Source organism: Pristiophorus japonicus, chromosome 1 (genome assembly GCF_044704955.1).
Source record: "Pristiophorus japonicus isolate sPriJap1 chromosome 1, sPriJap1.hap1, whole genome shotgun sequence".
In the NCBI taxonomy this organism is placed as follows: domain Eukaryota; kingdom Metazoa; phylum Chordata; class Chondrichthyes; family Pristiophoridae; genus Pristiophorus; species Pristiophorus japonicus.
Genome location: NC_091977.1, coordinates 476,880,850 through 476,901,907, shown reverse-complemented (window position 1 = coordinate 476,901,907; position 21,058 = coordinate 476,880,850). Strand labels below are relative to the sequence as shown.

General features: G+C 49.4%; 12 non-coding genes across 12 annotated transcripts; all 12 read right to left on the bottom strand.

The window, feature by feature from the left end:
* Positions 1-673: 673 nt before the first annotated feature.
* Positions 674-746, bottom strand: trnar-acg (transfer RNA arginine (anticodon ACG)). Its single transcript has one exon. It is a non-coding gene; the product is annotated as a tRNA-Arg (tRNA).
* Positions 747-1,910: 1,164 nt separating this feature from the next.
* On the bottom strand, positions 1,911-1,983 carry trnar-acg (transfer RNA arginine (anticodon ACG)). The gene has a single exon. It is a non-coding gene; the product is annotated as a tRNA-Arg (tRNA).
* A 1,150-nt stretch (positions 1,984-3,133) lies between these two features.
* trnac-aca (transfer RNA cysteine (anticodon ACA)) lies at positions 3,134-3,206 on the bottom strand. Its single transcript has one exon. It is a non-coding gene; the product is annotated as a tRNA-Cys (tRNA).
* Positions 3,207-4,370: 1,164 nt separating this feature from the next.
* Positions 4,371-4,443, bottom strand: trnar-acg (transfer RNA arginine (anticodon ACG)). The gene has a single exon. It is a non-coding gene; the product is annotated as a tRNA-Arg (tRNA).
* Positions 4,444-5,602: 1,159 nt separating this feature from the next.
* Positions 5,603-5,675, bottom strand: trnac-aca (transfer RNA cysteine (anticodon ACA)). Its single transcript has one exon. It is a non-coding gene; the product is annotated as a tRNA-Cys (tRNA).
* Positions 5,676-8,074: 2,399 nt separating this feature from the next.
* Positions 8,075-8,147, bottom strand: trnar-acg (transfer RNA arginine (anticodon ACG)). Its single transcript has one exon. It is a non-coding gene; the product is annotated as a tRNA-Arg (tRNA).
* Positions 8,148-9,311: 1,164 nt separating this feature from the next.
* Positions 9,312-9,384, bottom strand: trnar-acg (transfer RNA arginine (anticodon ACG)). Its single transcript has one exon. It is a non-coding gene; the product is annotated as a tRNA-Arg (tRNA).
* Positions 9,385-10,548: 1,164 nt separating this feature from the next.
* On the bottom strand, positions 10,549-10,621 carry trnar-acg (transfer RNA arginine (anticodon ACG)). The gene has a single exon. It is a non-coding gene; the product is annotated as a tRNA-Arg (tRNA).
* A 1,163-nt stretch (positions 10,622-11,784) lies between these two features.
* Positions 11,785-11,857, bottom strand: trnar-acg (transfer RNA arginine (anticodon ACG)). The gene has a single exon. It is a non-coding gene; the product is annotated as a tRNA-Arg (tRNA).
* Positions 11,858-13,021: 1,164 nt separating this feature from the next.
* Positions 13,022-13,094, bottom strand: trnar-acg (transfer RNA arginine (anticodon ACG)). The gene has a single exon. It is a non-coding gene; the product is annotated as a tRNA-Arg (tRNA).
* Positions 13,095-14,258: 1,164 nt separating this feature from the next.
* trnar-acg (transfer RNA arginine (anticodon ACG)) lies at positions 14,259-14,331 on the bottom strand. The gene has a single exon. It is a non-coding gene; the product is annotated as a tRNA-Arg (tRNA).
* A 2,386-nt stretch (positions 14,332-16,717) lies between these two features.
* Positions 16,718-16,790, bottom strand: trnar-acg (transfer RNA arginine (anticodon ACG)). Its single transcript has one exon. It is a non-coding gene; the product is annotated as a tRNA-Arg (tRNA).
* Between the last annotated feature and the right edge of the window lie 4,268 nt (positions 16,791-21,058).

Sequence of the window (21,058 nt, the reverse complement as noted above, 5' to 3'; positions counted from 1 at the left end):
ATTACGCTCAACTCGCTTCCCTTCCGCAGGCTCGAGCTCTTCTTGGTATCTTTCACCATATCCGTGGCTTCCAGTCCTGCCCTTGCTCGCTTGCTATTGCTCAGTAACGTCGATTGGAGCAAAGCATGAAAAGTGTTCAGGGAGCAGGCCAACCTGAAGCAGGAGATTTCTGCTGGTCGTGGAAGGGAGGAGGCCAGTGATAAGGGGCGATTCAGATGCAAACTGGGAGCTAATACCAGATGTGAATGGGGAATTTGCTCAAATGGGAGAGCGCTTACTTTGCATGTGTGAGGCAGTGGGATCAATGCCTGCATTCTCCACTGTTCTTTTGGCTCAGTGAATAGTTCAGACACAAGAGTTGTGTCAGGTGTGGGTGAGCCCATCTGCTTCTGAAGGTCACCGCAGGCTGAGGGACATCAAATCCTTTGGTGTGCTGTCGCAGCAAAACTTCTCGATTTTTGCATGCATGCAGCTGAAATGGAAAGAAGGAAAAACATCTTTACAAGTATCAATGCCTTTTCTAAGGATTGAACTCAGGACCTTCAGATTATGAGACTGACGTGCTGCCTACTGCACTAAGAAGGTACTTACGTGTTTAAGAGCTGGACAGTTTGACCACATATGTTCGCTTACGTGGAATCCAAAGCCATAATGCAAAGATTGCAAAAATACTCAAGCCAGGTAGGAGTCGAACCTACAATCGTCTGATCCGTAGTCAGACGCGATATCCATTGCGCCACTGGCCCAGTTTGTGAAAAATAGCTGCGACATCAGCAGGTGCACAGGACGGGCAGATTACAAGGCATGAGGCAGACAATCACCAAAGAGAGGCACCTCTGTCGCATCCCTTCGATTCACAGGTGGGAGAGCGGAGCAGTGCAGTAGAAAACAAAGCAAAGCAAAGTCGTGCTTAGGTAGTTGGTTGCACTGCGGCTTGAAGCAGTGAGCATTCTTTTGAAGTATGTATGTGTGTGGTAAGTGGCAATTCGCTAAAGGCAGAGCTCTTAATATGACGAGCATTTTACAGCTGAACATGTTGCAGCTGAGGCACAGGACAGTGCCTTCGCCGTTTTGCTTGAACACTTGCATCTGTGTGTCAGCAGGGAGTGCCTTTGAGCAGCAATGCATGAAAAGAGGCAACACTTTCTTTCAGGCAAAGCCTCAGGCAATAGAATCATCTGTCCATCAGTCAGATAGGCCTCTCGCTTGCTCCCTCACGCTCGTGGCGGCTGCGACGTTGCGCTCAACTCGCTTTCCTTCCGCAGGCTCGAGCTCTTCTTGGCGTCTTTCACCATATCCGTGGCTTCCAGTCCTGCCCTTGCTCGCTTGCTATTGCTCAGTAACGTCGATTGGAGCAAAGCATGAAAAGTGTTCAGGGAGCAGGCCAACCTGAAGCAGGAGATTTCTGCTGGTCGTGGAAGCGAGGAGGCAAGTGATAAGGGGCGAGTCAGGTGCAAACTGGGAGCTAATACCAGATGTGAATGGGGAATTTGCTCAAATGGGAGAGCGCTTACTTTGCATGTGTGAGGCAGTGGGATCAATGCCTGCATTCTCCACTGTTCTTTTGGCTCAGTTAATAGTTCAGACACAAGAGTTGTGTCAGGTGTGGGTGAGCCCATCTGCTTCTGAAGGTCACCGCAGGCTGAGGGACATCAAATCCTTTGATGTGCTGTCGCAGCAAAACTTCTCGATTTTTGCATGCATGCAGCTGAAATGGAAAGAAGGAAAGACATCTTTACAAGTATCAATGCCTTTCTCTGAGGATTGAACTGAGGACCTTCAGATTATGTGACTGACGTGCTGCCTACTGCACTAAGAAGGTACTTACCAGTTTACGAGCTGGACAGTTTGACCAAATATGTTCGCTTACGTGGCATCCAAAGCCATAATGCAAAGATTGCAAAAATACTCGAGCCAGGTAGGAGTCGAACCTACAATCTTCTGAACCGTAGTCAGACGCGATATCCATTGCGCCACTGGCCCAGTTTGTGAAAAATAGCTGCGACATCAGCAGGTGCACAGGACGGGCAGATTACAAGGCATGAGGCAGACAATCACCAAAGAGAGGCACCTCTGTCACATCCCTTCGATTCACAGGTGGGAGAGCGGAGCAGTGCAGTAGAAAACAAAGCAAAGCAAAGTCGTGCTTAGGTAGTTGGTTGCACTCCGGCTTGAAGCAGTGAGCATTCTTTTGAAGTATGTATGTGTGTGGTAAGTGGCAATTCGCTGAAGGCAGAGCTCTTAATATGACGAGCAGTTTACAGCTGAACATGTTGCAGCTGAGGCACAGGACAGTGCCTTCGCCGTTTTGCTTGAACACTTGCATCTGTGTGTCAGCAGGGAGTGCCTTTGAGCAGCAATGCATGAAAAGAGGCAGCACTTTCTTTCAGGCAAAGCCTCAGGCAATAGAATCATCTGTCCATCAGTCAGACAGGCCTCTCGCTTGCTCCCTCACGCTCGTGGCGGCTCAACTCGCTTCCCTTCCGCAGGCTCGAGCTCTTCTTGGCGTCTTTCACCATATCCGTGGCTTCCAGTCCTGCCCTTGCTCGCTTGCTATTGCTCAGTAACGTCGATTGGAGCAATTGGAGCAAAGCATGAAAAGTGTTCAGGGAGCGGGCCAACCTGAAGCATGAGATTTCTGCTGGTCGTGGAAGCGAGGAGGCAAGTGATAAGGGGCGAGTCAGATGCAAACTGGGAGCTAATACCAGATGTGAATGGGGAATTTGCTCAAATGAGAGAGCGCTGACTTTGCATGTGTGAAGCAGTGGGATCAATGCCTGCATTCTCCACTGTTCTTTTGGCTCAGTTAATAGTTCAGACACAAGAGTTGTGTCAGGTGTGGGTGAGCCCATCTGCTTCTGAAGGTCACCGCAGGCTGAGGGACATCAAATCCTTTGGTGTGCTGTCGCAGCAAAACTTCTCGATTTTTGCAAGCATGCAGCTGAAATGGAAAGAAGGAAAAACATCTTTACAAGTATCAATGCCTTTTCTAAGGATTGAATTCAGGACCTTCAGATTATGAGACTGACGTGCTGCCTACTGCACTAAGAAGGTACTTCCCAGTTTAAGAGCTGGACAGTTTGACCAAATATGTTCGCTTACGTGGCATCCAAAGCCATAATGCAAAGATACTCGAGCCAGGTAGGAGTCGAACCTACAATCTTCTGATCTGTAGTCAGACGCGTTATCCATTGCGCCACTGGCCCAGTCTGTGAAAAATAGCTGCAACATCAGCAGGTGCACAGGACGGGCAGATTCCAAGGCATGAGGCAGACAATCACCAAAGAGAGGCACCTCTGTCGCATCCCTTCGATTCACAGGTGGGAGAGCGGAGCAGTGCAGTAGAAAACAAAGCAAAGCAAAGTCGTGCTTAGGTAGTTGGTTGCACTCCGGCTTGAAGCAGTGAGCATTCTTTTGAAGTATGTATGTGTGTGGTAAGTGGCAATTCGCTGAAGGCAGAGCTCTTAATATGACGAGCAGTTTACAGCTGAACATGTTGCAGCTGAGGCACAGGACAGTGCCTTCGCCGTTTTGCTTGAACACTTGCATCTGTGTGTCAGCAGGGAGTGCCTTTGAGCAGCAATGCATGAAAAGAGGCAGCACTTTCTTTCAGGCAAAGCCTCAGGCAATAGAATCATCTGTCCATCAGTCAGAAAGGGCTCTCGCTTGCTCCCTCACGCTCGTGGCGGCTGCGACATTACGCTCAACTCGCTTCCCTTCCGCAGGCTCGAGCTCTTCTTGGTATCTTTCACCATATCCGTGGCTTCCAGTCCTGCCCTTGCTCGCTTGCTATTGCTCAGTAACGTCGATTGGAGCAAAGCATGAAAAGTGTTCAGGGAGCAGGCCAACCTGAAGCAGGAGATTTCTGCTGGTCGTGGAAGCGAGGAGGCAAGTGATAAGGGGCGAGTCAGATGCAAACTGGGAGCTAATACCAGATGTGAATGAGGAATTTGCTCAAATGGGAGAGCGCTTACTTTGCATGTGTGAGACAGTGGGATCAATGCCTGCATTCTCCACTGTTCTTTTGGCTCAGTTAATAGTTCAGACACAAGAGTTGTGTCAGGTGTGGGTGAGCCCATCTGCTTCTGAAGGTCACCGCAGGCTGAGGGACATCAAATCCTTTGGTGTGCTGTCGCAGCAAAGCTTCTCGATTTTTGCATGCATGCAGCTGAAATGGAAAGAAGGAAAGACATCTTTACAAGTATCAATGCCTTTCTCTGAGGATTGAACTGAGGACCTTCAGATTATGTGACTGACGTGCTGCCTACTGCACTAAGAAGGTACTTACCAGTTTACGAGCTGGACAGTTTGACCAAATATGTTCGCTTACGTGGCATCCAAAGCCATAATGCAAAGATTGCAAAAATACTCGAGCCAGGTAGGAGTCGAACCTACAATCTTCTGAACCGTAGTCAGACGCGATATCCATTGCGCCACTGGCCCAGTTTGTGAAAAATAGCTGCGACATCAGCAGGTGCACAGGACGGGCAGATTACAAGGCATGAGGCAGACAATCACCAAAGAGAGGCATCTCTGTCACATCCCTTCGATTCACAGGTGGGAGAGCGGAGCAGTGCAGTAGAAAACAAAGCAAAGCAAAGTCGTGCTTAGGTAGTTGGTTGCACTCCGGCTTGAAGCAGTGAGCATTCTTTTGAAGTATGTATGTGTGTGGTAAGTGGCAATTCGCTGAAGGCAGAGCTCTTAATATGACGAGCAGTTTACAGCTGAACATGTTGCAGCTGAGGCACAGGACAGTGCCTTCGCCGTTTTGCTTGAACACTTGCATCTGTGTGTCAGCAGGGAGTGCCTTTGAGCAGCAATGCATGAAAAGAGGCAGCACTTTCTTTCAGGCAAAGCCTCAGGCAATAGAATCATCTGTCCATCAGTCAGACAGGCCTCTCGCTTGCTCCCTCACGCTCGTGGCGGCTCAACTCGCTTCCCTTCCGCAGGCTCGAGCTCTTCTTGGCGTCTTTCACCATATCCGTGGCTTCCAGTCCTGCCCTTGCTCGCTTGCTATTGCTCAGTAACGTCGATTGGAGCAATTGGAGCAAAGCATGAAAAGTGTTCAGGGAGCGGGCCAACCTGAAGCATGAGATTTCTGCTGGTCGTGGAAGCGAGGAGGCAAGTGATAAGGGGCGAGTCAGATGCAAACTGGGAGCTAATACCAGATGTGAATGGGGAATTTGCTCAAATGAGAGAGCGCTGACTTTGCATGTGTGAAGCAGTGGGATCAATGCCTGCATTCTCCACTGTTCTTTTGGCTCAGTTAATAGTTCAGACACAAGAGTTGTGTCAGGTGTGGGTGAGCCCATCTGCTTCTGAAGGTCACCGCAGGCTGAGGGACATCAAATCCTTTGGTGTGCTGTCGCAGCAAAACTTCTCGATTTTTGCAAGCATGCAGCTGAAATGGAAAGAAGGAAAAACATCTTTACAAGTATCAATGCCTTTTCTAAGGATTGAATTCAGGACCTTCAGATTATGAGACTGACGTGCTGCCTACTGCACTAAGAAGGTACTTCCCAGTTTAAGAGCTGGACAGTTTGACCAAATATGTTCGCTTACGTGGCATCCAAAGCCATAATGCAAAGATTGCAAAAATACTCGAGCCAGGTAGGAGTCGAACCTACAATCTTCTGATCTGTAGTCAGACGCGTTATCCATTGCGCCACTGGCCCAGTCTGTGAAAAATAGCTGCAACATCAGCAGGTGCACAGGACGGGCAGATTCCAAGGCATGAGGCAGACAATCACCAAAGAGAGGCACCTCTGTCGCATCCCTTCGATTCACAGGTGGGAGAGCGGAGCAGTGCAGTAGAAAACAAAGCAAAGCAAAGTCGTGCTTAGGTAGTTGGTTGCACTCCGGCTTGAAGCAGTGAGCATTCTTTTGAAGTATGTATGTGTGTGGTAAGTGGCAATTCGCTGAAGGCAGAGCTCTTAATATGACGAGCAGTTTACAGCTGAACATGTTGCAGCTGAGGCACAGGACAGTGCCTTCGCCGTTTTGCTTGAACACTTGCATCTGTGTGTCAGCAGGGAGTGCCTTTGAGCAGCAATGCATGAAAAGAGGCAGCACTTTCTTTCAGGCAAAGCCTCAGGCAATAGAATCATCTGTCCATCAGTCAGAAAGGGCTCTCGCTTGCTCCCTCACGCTCGTGGCGGCTGCGACATTACGCTCAACTCGCTTCCCTTCCGCAGGCTCGAGCTCTTCTTGGTATCTTTCACCATATCCGTGGCTTCCAGTCCTGCCCTTGCTCGCTTGCTATTGCTCAGTAACGTCGATTGGAGCAAAGCATGAAAAGTGTTCAGGGAGCAGGCCAACCTGAAGCAGGAGATTTCTGCTGGTCGTGGAAGCGAGGAGGCAAGTGATAAGGGGCGAGTCAGATGCAAACTGGGAGCTAATACCAGATGTGAATGAGGAATTTGCTCAAATGGGAGAGCGCTTACTTTGCATGTGTGAGACAGTGGGATCAATGCCTGCATTCTCCACTGTTCTTTTGGCTCAGTTAATAGTTCAGACACAAGAGTTGTGTCAGGTGTGGGTGAGCCCATCTGCTTCTGAAGGTCACCGCAGGCTGAGGGACATCAAATCCTTTGGTGTGCTGTCGCAGCAAAGCTTCTCGATTTTTGCATGCATGCAGCTGAAATGGAAAGAAGGAAAAACATCTTTATAAGTATCAATGCCTTCTCTAAGGATTGAACTGAGGACCTTTAGATAACGAGACTGACGTGCTGCCTAATGCACTAAGAAGGCACTTACCAGTTTAAGAGCTGGACAGTTTGACCAAATATGTTCGCTTACGTGGCATCCAAAGCCATAATGCAAAGATTGCAAAAATACTCAAGCCAGGTAGGAGTCGAACCTACAATCTTCTGATCCGTCGTCAGACGCGTTATCCATTGTGCCACTGGCCCAGTCTGTGAAAAATAGCTGCGACATCAGCAGGTGCACAGGACGGGCAGATTACAAGGCATGAGGCAGACAATCACCAAAGAGAGGCACCTCTGTCGCATCCCTTCGATTCACAGGTGGGAGAGCGGAGCAGTGCAGTAGAAAAAAAAGCAAAGCAAAGTCGTCCTGAGGTAGTTGGTTGCACTCCGGCTTGAAGCAGTGAGCATTCTTTTGAAGTATGTATGTGTGTGGTAAGTGGCAATTCGCTGAAGGCAGAGCTCTTAATATGACGAGCAGTTTACAGCTGAACATGTTGCAGCTGAGGCACATGACAGTGCCTTCGCCGTTTTGCTTGAACACTTGCATCTGTGTGTCAGCAGGGAGTGCCTTTGAGCAGCAATGCATGAAAAGAGGCAGCACTTTCTTTCAGGCAAAGCCTCAGGCAATAGAATCATCTGTCCATCAGTCAGACAGGCCTCTCGCTTGCTCCCTCACGCTCGTGGCGGCTGCGACGTTACGCTCAACTCGCTTCCCTTCCGCAGGCTCGAGCTCTTCTTGGCGTCTTTCACCATATCCGTGGCTTCCAGTCCTGCCCTTGCTCGCTTGCTATTGCTCAGTAACGTCGATTGGAGCAAAGCATGAAAAGTGTTCAGGGAGCAGGCCAACCTGAAGCAGGAGATTTCTGCTGGTCGTGGAAGGGAGGAGGCCAGTGATAAGGGGCGATTCAGATGCAAACTGGGAGCTAATACCAGATGTGAATGGGGAATTTGCTCAAATGGGAGAGCGCTTACTTTGCATGTGTGAGGCAGTGGGATCAATGCCTGCATTCTCCACTGTTCTTTTGGCTCAGTGAATAGTTCAGACACAAGAGTTGTGTCAGGTGTGGGTGAGCCCATCTGCTTCTGAAGGTCACCGCAGGCTGAGGGACATCAAATCCTTTGGTGTGCTGTCGCAGCAAAACTTCTCGATTTTTGCATGCATGCAGCTGAAATGGAAAGAAGGAAAAACATCTTTACAAGTATCAATGCCTTTTCTAAGGATTGAACTCAGGACCTTCAGATTATGAGACTGACGTGCTGCCTACTGCACTAAGAAGGTACTTACGTGTTTAAGAGCTGGACAGTTTGACCACATATGTTCGCTTACGTGGAATCCAAAGCCATAATGCAAAGATTGCAAAAATACTCAAGCCAGGTAGGAGTCGAACCTACAATCGTCTGATCCGTAGTCAGACGCGATATCCATTGCGCCACTGGCCCAGTTTGTGAAAAATAGCTGCGACATCAGCAGGTGCACAGGACGGGCAGATTACAAGGCATGAGGCAGACAATCACCAAAGAGAGGCACCTCTGTCGCATCCCTTCGATTCACAGGTGGGAGAGCGGAGCAGTGCAGTAGAAAACAAAGCAAAGCAAAGTCGTGCTTAGGTAGTTGGTTGCACTGCGGCTTGAAGCAGTGAGCATTCTTTTGAAGTATGTATGTGTGTGGTAAGTGGCAATTCGCTAAAGGCAGAGCTCTTAATATGACGAGCATTTTACAGCTGAACATGTTGCAGCTGAGGCACAGGACAGTGCCTTCGCCGTTTTGCTTGAACACTTGCATCTGTGTGTCAGCAGGGAGTGCCTTTGAGCAGCAATGCATGAAAAGAGGCAACACTTTCTTTCAGGCAAAGCCTCAGGCAATAGAATCATCTGTCCATCAGTCAGATAGGCCTCTCGCTTGCTCCCTCACGCTCGTGGCGGCTGCGACGTTGCGCTCAACTCGCTTCCCTTCCGCAGGCTCGAGCTCTTCTTGGCGTCTTTCACCATATCCGTGGCTTCCAGTCCTGCCCTTGCTCGCTTGCTATTGCTCAGTAACGTCGATTGGAGCAAAGCATGAAAAGTGTTCAGGGAGCAGGCCAACCTGAAGCAGGAGATTTCTGCTGGTCGTGGAAGCGAGGAGGCAAGTGATAAGGGGCGAGTCAGGTGCAAACTGGGAGCTAATACCAGATGTGAATGGGGAATTTACTCAAATGGGAGAGCGCTTACTTTGCATGTGTGAGGCAGTGGGATCAATGCCTGCATTCTCCACTGTTCTTTTGGCTCAGTTAATAGTTCAGACACAAGAGTTGTGTCAGGTGTGGGTGAGCCCATCTGCTTCTGAAGGTCACCGCAGGCTGAGGGACATCAAATCCTTTGATGTGCTGTCGCAGCAAAACTTCTCGATTTTTGCATGCATGCAGCTGAAATGGAAAGAAGGAAAGACATCTTTACAAGTATCAATGCCTTTCTCTGAGGATTGAACTGAGGACCTTCAGATTATGTGACTGACGTGCTGCCTACTGCACTAAGAAGGTACTTACCAGTTTACGAGCTGGACAGTTTGACCAAATATGTTCGCTTACGTGGCATCCAAAGCCATAATGCAAAGATTGCAAAAATACTCGAGCCAGGTAGGAGTCGAACCTACAATCTTCTGAACCGTAGTCAGACGCGATATCCATTGCGCCACTGGCCCAGTTTGTGAAAAATAGCTGCGACATCAGCAGGTGCACAGGACGGGCAGATTACAAGGCATGAGGCAGACAATCACCAAAGAGAGGCACCTCTGTCACATGCCTTCGATTCACAGGTGGGAGAGCGGAGCAGTGCAGTAGAAAACAAAGCAAAGCAAAGTCGTGCTTAGGTAGTTGGTTGCACTCCGGCTTGAAGCAGTGAGCATTCTTTTGAAGTATGTATGTGTGTGGTAAGTGGCAATTCGCTGAAGGCAGAGCTCTTAATATGACGAGCAGTTTACAGCTGAACATGTTGCAGCTGAGGCACAGGACAGTGCCTTCGCCGTTTTGCTTGAACACTTGCATCTGTGTGTCAGCAGGGAGTGCCTTTGAGCAGCAATGCATGAAAAGAGGCAGCACTTTCTTTCAGGCAAAGCCTCAGGCAATAGAATCATCTGTCCATCAGTCAGACAGGCCTCTCGCTTGCTCCCTCACGCTCGTGGCGGCTGCGACGTTGCGCTCAACTCGCTTCCCTTCCGCAGGCTCGAGCTCTTCTTGGCGTCTTTCACCATATCCGTGGCTTCCAGTCCTGCCCTTGCTCGCTTGCTATTGCTCAGTAACGTCGATTGGAGCAAAGCATGAAAAGTGTTCAGGGAGCAGGCCAACCTGAAGCAGGAGATTTCTGCTGGTCGTGGAAGCGAGGAGGCAAGTGATAAGGGGCGAGTCAGGTGCAAACTGGGAGCTAATACCAGATGTGAATGGGGAATTTACTCAAATGGGAGAGCGCTTACTTTGCATGTGTGAGGCAGTGGGATCAATGCCTGCATTCTCCACTGTTCTTTTGGCTCAGTTAATAGTTCAGACACAAGAGTTGTGTCAGGTGTGGGTGAGCCCATCTGCTTCTGAAGGTCACCGCAGGCTGAGGGACATCAAATCCTTTGATGTGCTGTCGCAGCAAAACTTCTCGATTTTTGCATGCATGCAGCTGAAATGGAAAGAAGGAAAGACATCTTTACAAGTATCAATGCCTTTCTCTGAGGATTGAACTGAGGACCTTCAGATTATGTGACTGACGTGCTGCCTAATGCACTAAGAAGGTACTTACCAGTTTACGAGCTGGACAGTTTGACCAAATATGTTCGCTTACGTGGCATCCAAAGCCATAATGCAAAGATTGCAAAAATACTCGAGCCAGGTAGGAGTCGAACCTACAATCTTCTGAACCGTAGTCAGACGCGATATCCATTGCGCCACTGGCCCAGTTTGTGAAAAATAGCTGCGACATCAGCAGGTGCACAGGACGGGCAGATTACAAGGCATGAGGCAGACAATCACCAAAGAGAGGCACCTCTGTCACATCCCTTCGATTCACAGGTGGGAGAGCGGAGCAGTGCAGTAGAAAACAAAGCAAAGCAAAGTCGTGCTTAGGTAGTTGGTTGCACTCCGGCTTGAAGCAGTGAGCATTCTTTTGAAGTATGTATGTGTGTGGTAAGTGGCAATTCGCTGAAGGCAGAGCTCTTAATATGACGAGCAGTTTACAGCTGAACATGTTGCAGCTGAGGCACAGGACAGTGCCTTCGCCGTTTTGCTTGAACACTTGCATCTGTGTGTCAGCAGGGAGTGCCTTTGAGCAGCAATGCATGAAAAGAGGCAGCACTTTCTTTCAGGCAAAGCCTCAGGCAATAGAATCATCTGTCCATCAGTCAGACAGGCCTCTCGCTTGCTCCCTCACGCTCGTGGCGGCTGCGACGTTACGCTCAACTCGCTTCCCTTCCGCAGGCTCGAGCTCTTCTTGGCGTCTTTCACCATATCCGTGGCTTCCAGTCCTGCCCTTGCTCGCTTGCTATTGCTCAGTAACGTCGATTGGAGCAAAGCATGAAAAGTGTTCAGGGAGCAGGCCAACCTGAAGCAGGAGATTTCTGCTGGTCGTGGAAGGGAGGAGGCCAGTGATAAGGGGCGATTCAGATGCAAACTGGGAGCTAATACCAGATGTGAATGGGGAATTTGCTCAAATGGGAGAGCGCTTACTTTGCATGTGTGAGGCAGTGGGATCAATGCCTGCATTCTCCACTGTTCTTTTGGCTCAGTGAATAGTTCAGACACAAGAGTTGTGTCAGGTGTGGGTGAGCCCATCTGCTTCTGAAGGTCACCGCAGGCTGAGGGACATCAAATCCTTTGGTGTGCTGTCGCAGCAAAACTTCTCGATTTTTGCATGCATGCAGCTGAAATGGAAAGAAGGAAAAACATCTTTACAAGTATCAATGCCTTTTCTAAGGATTGAACTCAGGACCTTCAGATTATGAGACTGACGTGCTGCCTACTGCACTAAGAAGGTACTTACGTGTTTAAGAGCTGGACAGTTTGACCACATATGTTCGCTTACGTGGAATCCAAAGCCATAATGCAAAGATTGCAAAAATACTCAAGCCAGGTAGGAGTCGAACCTACAATCGTCTGATCCGTAGTCAGACGCGATATCCATTGCGCCACTGGCCCAGTTTGTGAAAAATAGCTGCGACATCAGCAGGTGCACAGGACGGGCAGATTACAAGGCATGAGGCAGACAATCACCAAAGAGAGGCACCTCTGTCGCATCCCTTCGATTCACAGGTGGGAGAGCGGAGCAGTGCAGTAGAAAACAAAGCAAAGCAAAGTCGTGCTTAGGTAGTTGGTTGCACTGCGGCTTGAAGCAGTGAGCATTCTTTTGAAGTATGTATGTGTGTGGTAAGTGGCAATTCGCTAAAGGCAGAGCTCTTAATATGACGAGCATTTTACAGCTGAACATGTTGCAGCTGAGGCACAGGACAGTGCCTTCGCCGTTTTGCTTGAACACTTGCATCTGTGTGTCAGCAGGGAGTGCCTTTGAGCAGCAATGCATGAAAAGAGGCAACACTTTCTTTCAGGCAAAGCCTCAGGCAATAGAATCATCTGTCCATCAGTCAGATAGGCCTCTCGCTTGCTCCCTCACGCTCGTGGCGGCTGCGACGTTGCGCTCAACTCGCTTCCCTTCCGCAGGCTCGAGCTCTTCTTGGCGTCTTTCACCATATCCGTGGCTTCCAGTCCTGCCCTTGCTCGCTTGCTATTGCTCAGTAACGTCGATTGGAGCAAAGCATGAAAAGTGTTCAGGGAGCAGGCCAACCTGAAGCAGGAGATTTCTGCTGGTCGTGGAAGCGAGGAGGCAAGTGATAAGGGGCGAGTCAGGTGCAAACTGGGAGCTAATACCAGATGTGAATGGGGAATTTACTCAAATGGGAGAGCGCTTACTTTGCATGTGTGAGGCAGTGGGATCAATGCCTGCATTCTCCACTGTTCTTTTGGCTCAGTTAATAGTTCAGACACAAGAGTTGTGTCAGGTGTGGGTGAGCCCATCTGCTTCTGAAGGTCACCGCAGGCTGAGGGACATCAAATCCTTTGATGTGCTGTCGCAGCAAAACTTCTCGATTTTTGCATGCATGCAGCTGAAATGGAAAGAAGGAAAGACATCTTTACAAGTATCAATGCCTTTCTCTGAGGATTGAACTGAGGACCTTCAGATTATGTGACTGACGTGCTGCCTACTGCACTAAGAAGGTACTTACCAGTTTACGAGCTGGACAGTTTGACCAAATATGTTCGCTTACGTGGCATCCAAAGCCATAATGCAAAGATTGCAAAAATACTCGAGCCAGGTAGGAGTCGAACCTACAATCTTCTGAACCGTAGTCAGACGCGATATCCATTGCGCCACTGGCCCAGTTTGTGAAAAATAGCTGCGACATCAGCAGGTGCACAGGACGGGCAGATTACAAGGCATGAGGCAGACAATCACCAAAGAGAGGCACCTCTGTCACATGCCTTCGATTCACAGGTGGGAGAGCGGAGCAGTGCAGTAGAAAACAAAGCAAAGCAAAGTCGTGCTTAGGTAGTTGGTTGCACTCCGGCTTGAAGCAGTGAGCATTCTTTTGAAGTATGTATGTGTGTGGTAAGTGGCAATTCGCTGAAGGCAGAGCTCTTAATATGACGAGCAGTTTACAGCTGAACATGTTGCAGCTGAGGCACAGGACAGTGCCTTCGCCGTTTTGCTTGAACACTTGCATCTGTGTGTCAGCAGGGAGTGCCTTTGAGCAGCAATGCATGAAAAGAGGCAGCACTTTCTTTCAGGCAAAGCCTCAGGCAATAGAATCATCTGTCCATCAGTCAGACAGGCCTCTCGCTTGCTCCCTCACGCTCGTGGCGGCTGCGACGTTGCGCTCAACTCGCTTCCCTTCCGCAGGCTCGAGCTCTTCTTGGCGTCTTTCACCATATCCGTGGCTTCCAGTCCTGCCCTTGCTCGCTTGCTATTGCTCAGTAACGTCGATTGGAGCAAAGCATGAAAAGTGTTCAGGGAGCAGGCCAACCTGAAGCAGGAGATTTCTGCTGGTCGTGGAAGCGAGGAGGCAAGTGATAAGGGGCGAGTCAGGTGCAAACTGGGAGCTAATACCAGATGTGAATGGGGAATTTACTCAAATGGGAGAGCGCTTACTTTGCATGTGTGAGGCAGTGGGATCAATGCCTGCATTCTCCACTGTTCTTTTGGCTCAGTTAATAGTTCAGACACAAGAGTTGTGTCAGGTGTGGGTGAGCCCATCTGCTTCTGAAGGTCACCGCAGGCTGAGGGACATCAAATCCTTTGATGTGCTGTCGCAGCAAAACTTCTCGATTTTTGCATGCATGCAGCTGAAATGGAAAGAAGGAAAGACATCTTTACAAGTATCAATGCCTTTCTCTGAGGATTGAACTGAGGACCTTCAGATTATGTGACTGACGTGCTGCCTAATGCACTAAGAAGGTACTTACCAGTTTACGAGCTGGACAGTTTGACCAAATATGTTCGCTTACGTGGCATCCAAAGCCATAATGCAAAGATTGCAAAAATACTCGAGCCAGGTAGGAGTCGAACCTACAATCTTCTGAACCGTAGTCAGACGCGATATCCATTGCGCCACTGGCCCAGTTTGTGAAAAATAGCTGCGACATCAGCAGGTGCACAGGACGGGCAGATTACAAGGCATGAGGCAGACAATCACCAAAGAGAGGCACCTCTGTCACATCCCTTCGATTCACAGGTGGGAGAGCGGAGCAGTGCAGTAGAAAACAAAGCAAAGCAAAGTCGTGCTTAGGTAGTTGGTTGCACTCCGGCTTGAAGCAGTGAGCATTCTTTTGAAGTATGTATGTGTGTGGTAAGTGGCAATTCGCTGAAGGCAGAGCTCTTAATATGACGAGCAGTTTACAGCTGAACATGTTGCAGCTGAGGCACAGGACAGTGCCTTCGCCGTTTTGCTTGAACACTTGCATCTGTGTGTCAGCAGGGAGTGCCTTTGAGCAGCAATGCATGAAAAGAGGCAGCACTTTCTTTCAGGCAAAGCCTCAGGCAATAGAATCATCTGTCCATCAGTCAGACAGGCCTCTCGCTTGCTCCCTCACGCTCGTGGCGGCTGCGACGTTACGCTCAACTCGCTTCCCTTCCGCAGGCTCGAGCTCTTCTTGGCGTCTTTCACCATATCCGTGGCTTCCAGTGCTGCCCTTGCTCGCCTGCTATTGCTCAGTAACGTCGATTGGAGCAAAGCATGAAAAGTGTTCAGGGAGCGGGCCAACCTGAAGCAGGAGATTTCTGCTGGTCGTGGAAGCGAGGAGGCAAGTGATAAGGGGCGAGTCAGATGCAAACTGGGAGCTAATACCAGATGTGAATGAGGAATTTGCTCAAATGGGAGAGCGCTTACTTTGCATGTGTGAGACAGTGGGATCAATGCCTGCATTCTCCACTGTTCTTTTGGCTCAGTTAATAGTTCAGACACAAGAGTTGTGTCAGGTGTGGGTGAGCCCATCTGCTTCTGAAGGTCACCGCAGGCTGAGGGACATCAAATCCTTTGGTGTGCTGTCGCAGCAAAGCTTCTCGATTTTTGCATGCATGCAGCTGAAATGGAAAGAAGGAAAAACATCTTTATAAGTATCAATGCCTTTTCTAAGGATTGAACTGAGGACCTTTAGATAACGAGACTGACGTGCTGCCTAATGCACTAAGAAGGCACTTACCAGTTTAAGAGCTGGACAGTTTGACCAAATATGTTCGCTTACGTGGCATCCAAAGCCATAATGCAAAGATTGCAAAAATACTCAAGCCAGGTAGGAGTCGAACCTACAATCTTCTGATCCGTCGTCAGACGCGTTATCCATTGTGCCACTGGCCCAGTCTGTGAAAAATAGCTGCGACATCAGCAGGTGCACAGGACGGGCAGATTACAAGGCATGAGGCAGACAATCACCAAAGAGAGGCACCTCTGTCGCATCCCTTCGATTCACAGGTGGGAGAGCGGAGCAGTGCAGTAGAAAACAAAGCAAAGCAAAGTCGTGCTTAGGTAGTTGGTTGCACTCCGGCTTGAAGCAGTGAGCATTCTTTTGAAGTATGTATGTGTGTGGTAAGTGGCAATTCGCTGAAGGCAGAGCTCTTAATATGACGAGCAGTTTACAGCTGAACATGTTGCAGCTGAGGCACAGGACAGTGCCTTCGCCGTTTTGCTTGAACACTTGCATCTGTGTGTCAGCAGGGAGTGCCTTTGAGCAGCAATGCATGAAAAGAGGCAGCACTTTCTTTCAGGCAAAGCCTCAGGCAATAGAATCATCTGTCCATCAGTCAGACAGGCCTCTCGCTTGCTCCCTCACGCTCGTGACGGCTCAACTCGCTTCCCTTCCGCAGGCTCGAGCTCTTCTTGGCGTCTTTCACCATATCCGTGGCTTCCAGTCCTGCCCTTGCTCGCTTGCTATTGCTCAGTAACATCGATTGGAGCAAAGCATGAAAAGTGTTCAGGGAGCAGGCCAACCTGAAGCAGGAGATTTCTGCTGGTCGTGGAAGGGAGGAGGCCAGTGATAAGGGGCGATTCAGATGCAAACTGGGAGCTAATACCAGATGTGAATGGGGAATTTGCTCAAATGGGAGAGCGCTTACTTTGCATGTGTGAGGCAGTGGGATCAATGCCTGCATTCTCCACTGTTCTTTTGGCTCAGTGAATAGTTCAGACACAAGAGTTGTGTCAGGTGTGGGTGAGCCCATCTGCTTCTGAAGGTCACCGCAGGCTGAGGGACATCAAATCCTTTGGTGTGCTGTCGCAGCAAAACTTCTCGATTTTTGCATGCATGCAGCTGAAATGGAAAGAAGGAAAGACATCTTTACAAGTATCAATGCCTTCTCTCAGGATTGAATTGAGGACCTTCAGATAATGAGACTGACGTGCTGCCTACTGCACTAAGAAGGCACTTACCAGTTTAAGAGCTGGACAGTTTGACCAAATATGTTCGCTTACGTGGCATCCAAAGCCATAATACACAGATTGCAAAAATACTCCAGCCAGGTAGGAGTCGAACCTACAATCTTCTGATCCGTAGTCAGACGTGTTATCCATTGCACCACTGGCCCAGTCTGTGAAAAATAGCTGCGACATCAGCAGGTGCACAGGACGGGCAGATTACAAGGCATGAGGCAGACAATCACCAAAGAGAGGCACCTCTGTCGCATCCCTTCGATTCACAGGTGGGAGAGCGGAGCAGTGCAGTAGAAAAAAAAGCAAAGCAAAGTCGTCCTGAGGTAGTTGGTTGCACTCCGGCTTGAAGCAGTGAGCATTCTTTTGAAGTATGTATGTGTGTGCTAAGTGGCAATTCGCTGAAAGCAGTGCTCTTAATATGACGAGCAGTTTACAGCTGAACATGTTGCAGCTGAGGCACAGGACAGTGCCTTCGCCGTTTTGCTTGAACACTTGCATCTGTGTGTCAGCAGGGAGTGCCTTTGAGCAGCAATGCATGAAAAGAGGCAGCACTTTCTTTCAGGCAAAGCCTCAGGCAATAGAATCATCTGTCCATCAGTCAGACAGGCCTCTCGCTTGCTCCCTCACGCTCGTGGCGGCTGCGACATTACGCTCAACTCGCTTCCCTTCCGCAGGCTCGAGCTCTTCTTGGAATCTTTCACCATATCCGTGGCTTCCAGTCCTGCCCTTGCTCGCTTGCTATTGCTCAGTAACGTCGATTGGAGCAAAGCATGAAAAGTGTTCAGGGAGCAGGCCAACCTGAAGCAGGAGATTTCTGCTGGTCGTGGAAGGGAGGAGGCCAGTGATAAGGGGCGATTCAGATGCAAACTGGGAGCTAATACCAGATGTGAATGGGGAATTTGCTCAAATGGGAGAGCGCTTACTTTGCATGTGTGAGGCAGTGGGATCAATGCCTGCATTCTCCACTGTTCTTTTGGCTCAGTGAATAGTTCAGACACAAGAGTTGTGTCAGGTGTGGGTGAGCCCATCTGCTTCTGAAGGTCACCGCAGGCTGAGGGACATCAAATCCTTTGGTGTGCTGTCGCAGCAAAACTTCTCGATTTTTGCATGCATGCAGCTGAAATGGAAAGAAGGAAAAACATCTTTACAAGTATCAATGCCTTTTCTAAGGATTGAACTCAGGACCTTCAGATTATGAGACTGACGTGCTGCCTACTGCACTAAGAAGGTACTTACCTGTTTAAGAGCTGGACAGTTTGACCACATATGTTCGCTTACGTGGAATCCAAAGCCGTAATGCAAAGATTGCAAAAATACTCAAGCCAGGTAGGAGTCGAACCTACAATCTTCTGATCCGTAGTCAGACGTATTATCCATTGCGCCACTGGCCCAGTCTGTGAAAAATAGCTGCGACATCAGCAGGTGCACAGGACGGGCAGATTACAAGGCATGAGGCAGACAATCACCAAAGAGAGGCACCTCTGTCGCATCCCTTCGATTCACAGGTGGGAGAGCGGAGCAGTGCAGTAGAAAACAAAGCAAAGCAAAGTCGTGCTTAGGTAGTTGGTTGCACTGCGGCTTGAAGCAGTGAGCATTCTTTTGAAGTATGTATGTGTGTGGTAAGTGGCAATTCGCTGAAGGCAGAGCTCTTAATATGACGAGCAGTTCACAGCTGAACATGTTGCAGCTGAGGCACAGGACAGTGCCTTCGCCGTTTTGCTTGAACACTTGCATCTGTGTGTCAGCAGGGAGTGCCTTTGAGCAGCAATGCATGAAAAGAGGCAGCACTTTCTTTCAGGCAAAGCCTCAGGCAATAGAATCATCTGTCCATCAGTCAGACAGGCCTCTCGCTTGCTCCCTCACGCTCGTGGCGGCTGCGACGTTACGCTCAACTCGCTTCCCTTCCGCAGGCTCGAGCTCTTCTTGGCGTCTTTCACCATATCCGTGGCTTCCAGTGCTGCCCTTGCTCGCCTGCTATTGCTCAGTAACGTCGATTGGAGCAAAGCATGAAAAGTGTTCAGGGAGCGGGCCAACCTGAAGCAGGAGATTTCTGCTGGTCGTGGAAGCGAGGAGGCAAGTGATAAGGGGCGAGTCAGATGCAAACTGGGAGCTAATACCAGATGTGAATGAGGAATTTGCTCAAATGGGAGAGCGCTTACTTTGCATGTGTGAGACAGTGGGATCAATGCCTGCATTCTCCACTGTTCTTTTGGCTCAGTTAATAGTTCAGACACAAGAGTTGTGTCAGGTGTGGGTGAGCCCATCTGCTTCTGAAGGTCACCGCAGGCTGAGGGACATCAAATCCTTTGGTGTGCTGTCGCAGCAAAACTTCTCGATTTTTGCATGCATGCAGCTGAAATGGAAAGAAGGAAAAACATCTTTACAAGTATCAATGCCTTCTCTAAGGATTGAACTGAGGACCTTTAGATAACGAGACTGACGTGCTGCCTAATGCACTAAGAAGGCACTTACCAGTTTAAGAGCTGGACAGTTTGACCAAATATGTTCGCTTACGTGGCATCCAAAGCCATAATGCAAAGATTGCAAAAATACTCGAGCCAGGTAGGAGTCGAACCTACAATCTTCTGATCCGTCGTCAGACGCGTTATCCATTGTGCCACTGGCCCAGTCTGTGAAAAATAGCTGCGACATCAGCAGGTGCACAGGACGGGCAGATTACAAGGTATGAGGCAGACAATCACCAAAGAGAGGCACCTCTGTCGCATCCCTTCGATTCACAGGTGGGAGAGCGGAGCAGTGCAGTAGAAAACAAAGCAAAGCAAAGTCGTGCTTAGGTAGTTGGTTGCACTCCGGCTTGAAGCAGTGAGCATTCTTTTGAAGTATGTATGTGTGTGGTAAGTGGCAATTCGCTGAAGGCAGAGCTCTTAATATGACGAGCAGTTTACAGCTGAACATGTTGCAGCTGAGGCACAGGACAGTGCCTTCGCCGTTTTGCTTGAACACTTGCATCTGTGTGTCAGCAGGGAGTGCCTTTGAGCAGCAATGCATGAAAAGAGGCAGCACCTTCTTTCAGGCAAAGCCTCAGGCAATAGAATCATCTGTCCATCAGTCAGACAGGCCTCTCGCTTGCTCCCTCACGCTCGTGGCGGCTGCGACATTACGCTCAACTCGCTTCCCTTCCGCAGGCTCGAGCTCTTCTTGGAATCTTTCACCATATCCGTGGCTTCCAGTCCTGCCCTTGCTCGCTTGCTATTGCTCAGTAACGTCGATTGGAGCAAAGCATGAAAAGTGTTCAGGGAGCAGGCCAACCTGAAGCAGGAGATTTCTGCTGGTCGTGGAAGGGAGGAGGCCAGTGATAAGGGGCGATTCAGATGCAAACTGGGAGCTAATACCAGATGTGAATGGGGAATTTGCTCAAATGGGAGAGCGCTTACTTTGCATGTGTGAGGCAGTGGGATCAATGCCTGCATTCTCCACTGTTCTTTTGGCTCAGTGAATAGTTCAGACACAAGAGTTGTGTCAGGTGTGGGTGAGCCCATCTGCTTCTGAAGGTCACCGCAGGCTGAGGGACATCAAATCCTTTGGTGTGCTGTCGCAGCAAAACTTCTCGATTTTTGCATGCATGCAGCTGAAATGGAAAGAAGGAAAAACATCTTTACAAGTATCAATGCCTTTTCTAAGGATTGAACTCAGGACCTTCAGATTATGAGACTGACGTGCTGCCTACTGCACTAAGAAGGTACTTACCTGTTTAAGAGCTGGACAGTTTGACCACATATGTTCGCTTACGTGGAATCCAAAGCCGTAATGCAAAGATTGCAAAAATACTCAAGCCAGGTAGGAGTCGAACCTACAATCTTCTGATCCGTAGTCAGACGTATTATCCATTGCGCCACTGGCCCAGTCTGTGAAAAATAGCTGCGACATCAGCAGGTGCACAGGACGGGCAGATTACAAGGCATGAGGCAGACAATCACCAAAGAGAGGCACCTCTGTCGCATCCCTTCGATTCACAGGTGGGAGAGCGGAGCAGTGCAGTAGAAAACAAAGCAAAGCAAAGTCGTGCTTAGGTAGTTGGTTGCACTGCGGCTTGAAGCAGTGAGCATTCTTTTGAAGTATGTATGTGTGTGGTAAGTGGCAATTCGCTGAAGGCAGAGCTCTTAATATGACGAGCAGTTCACAGCTGAACATGTTGCAGCTGAGGCACAGGACAGTGCCTTCGCCGTTTTGCTTGAACACTTGCATCTGTGTGTCAGCAGGGAGTGCCTTTGAGCAGCAATGCATGAAAAGAGGCAGCACTTTCTTTCAGGCAAAGCCTCAGGCAATAGAATCATCTGTCCATCAGTCAGACAGGCCTCTCGCTTGCTCCCTCACGCTCGTGGCGGCTGCGACGTTACGCTCAACTCGCTTCCCTTCCGCAGGCTCGAGCTCTTCTTGGCGTCTTTCACCATATCCGTGGCTT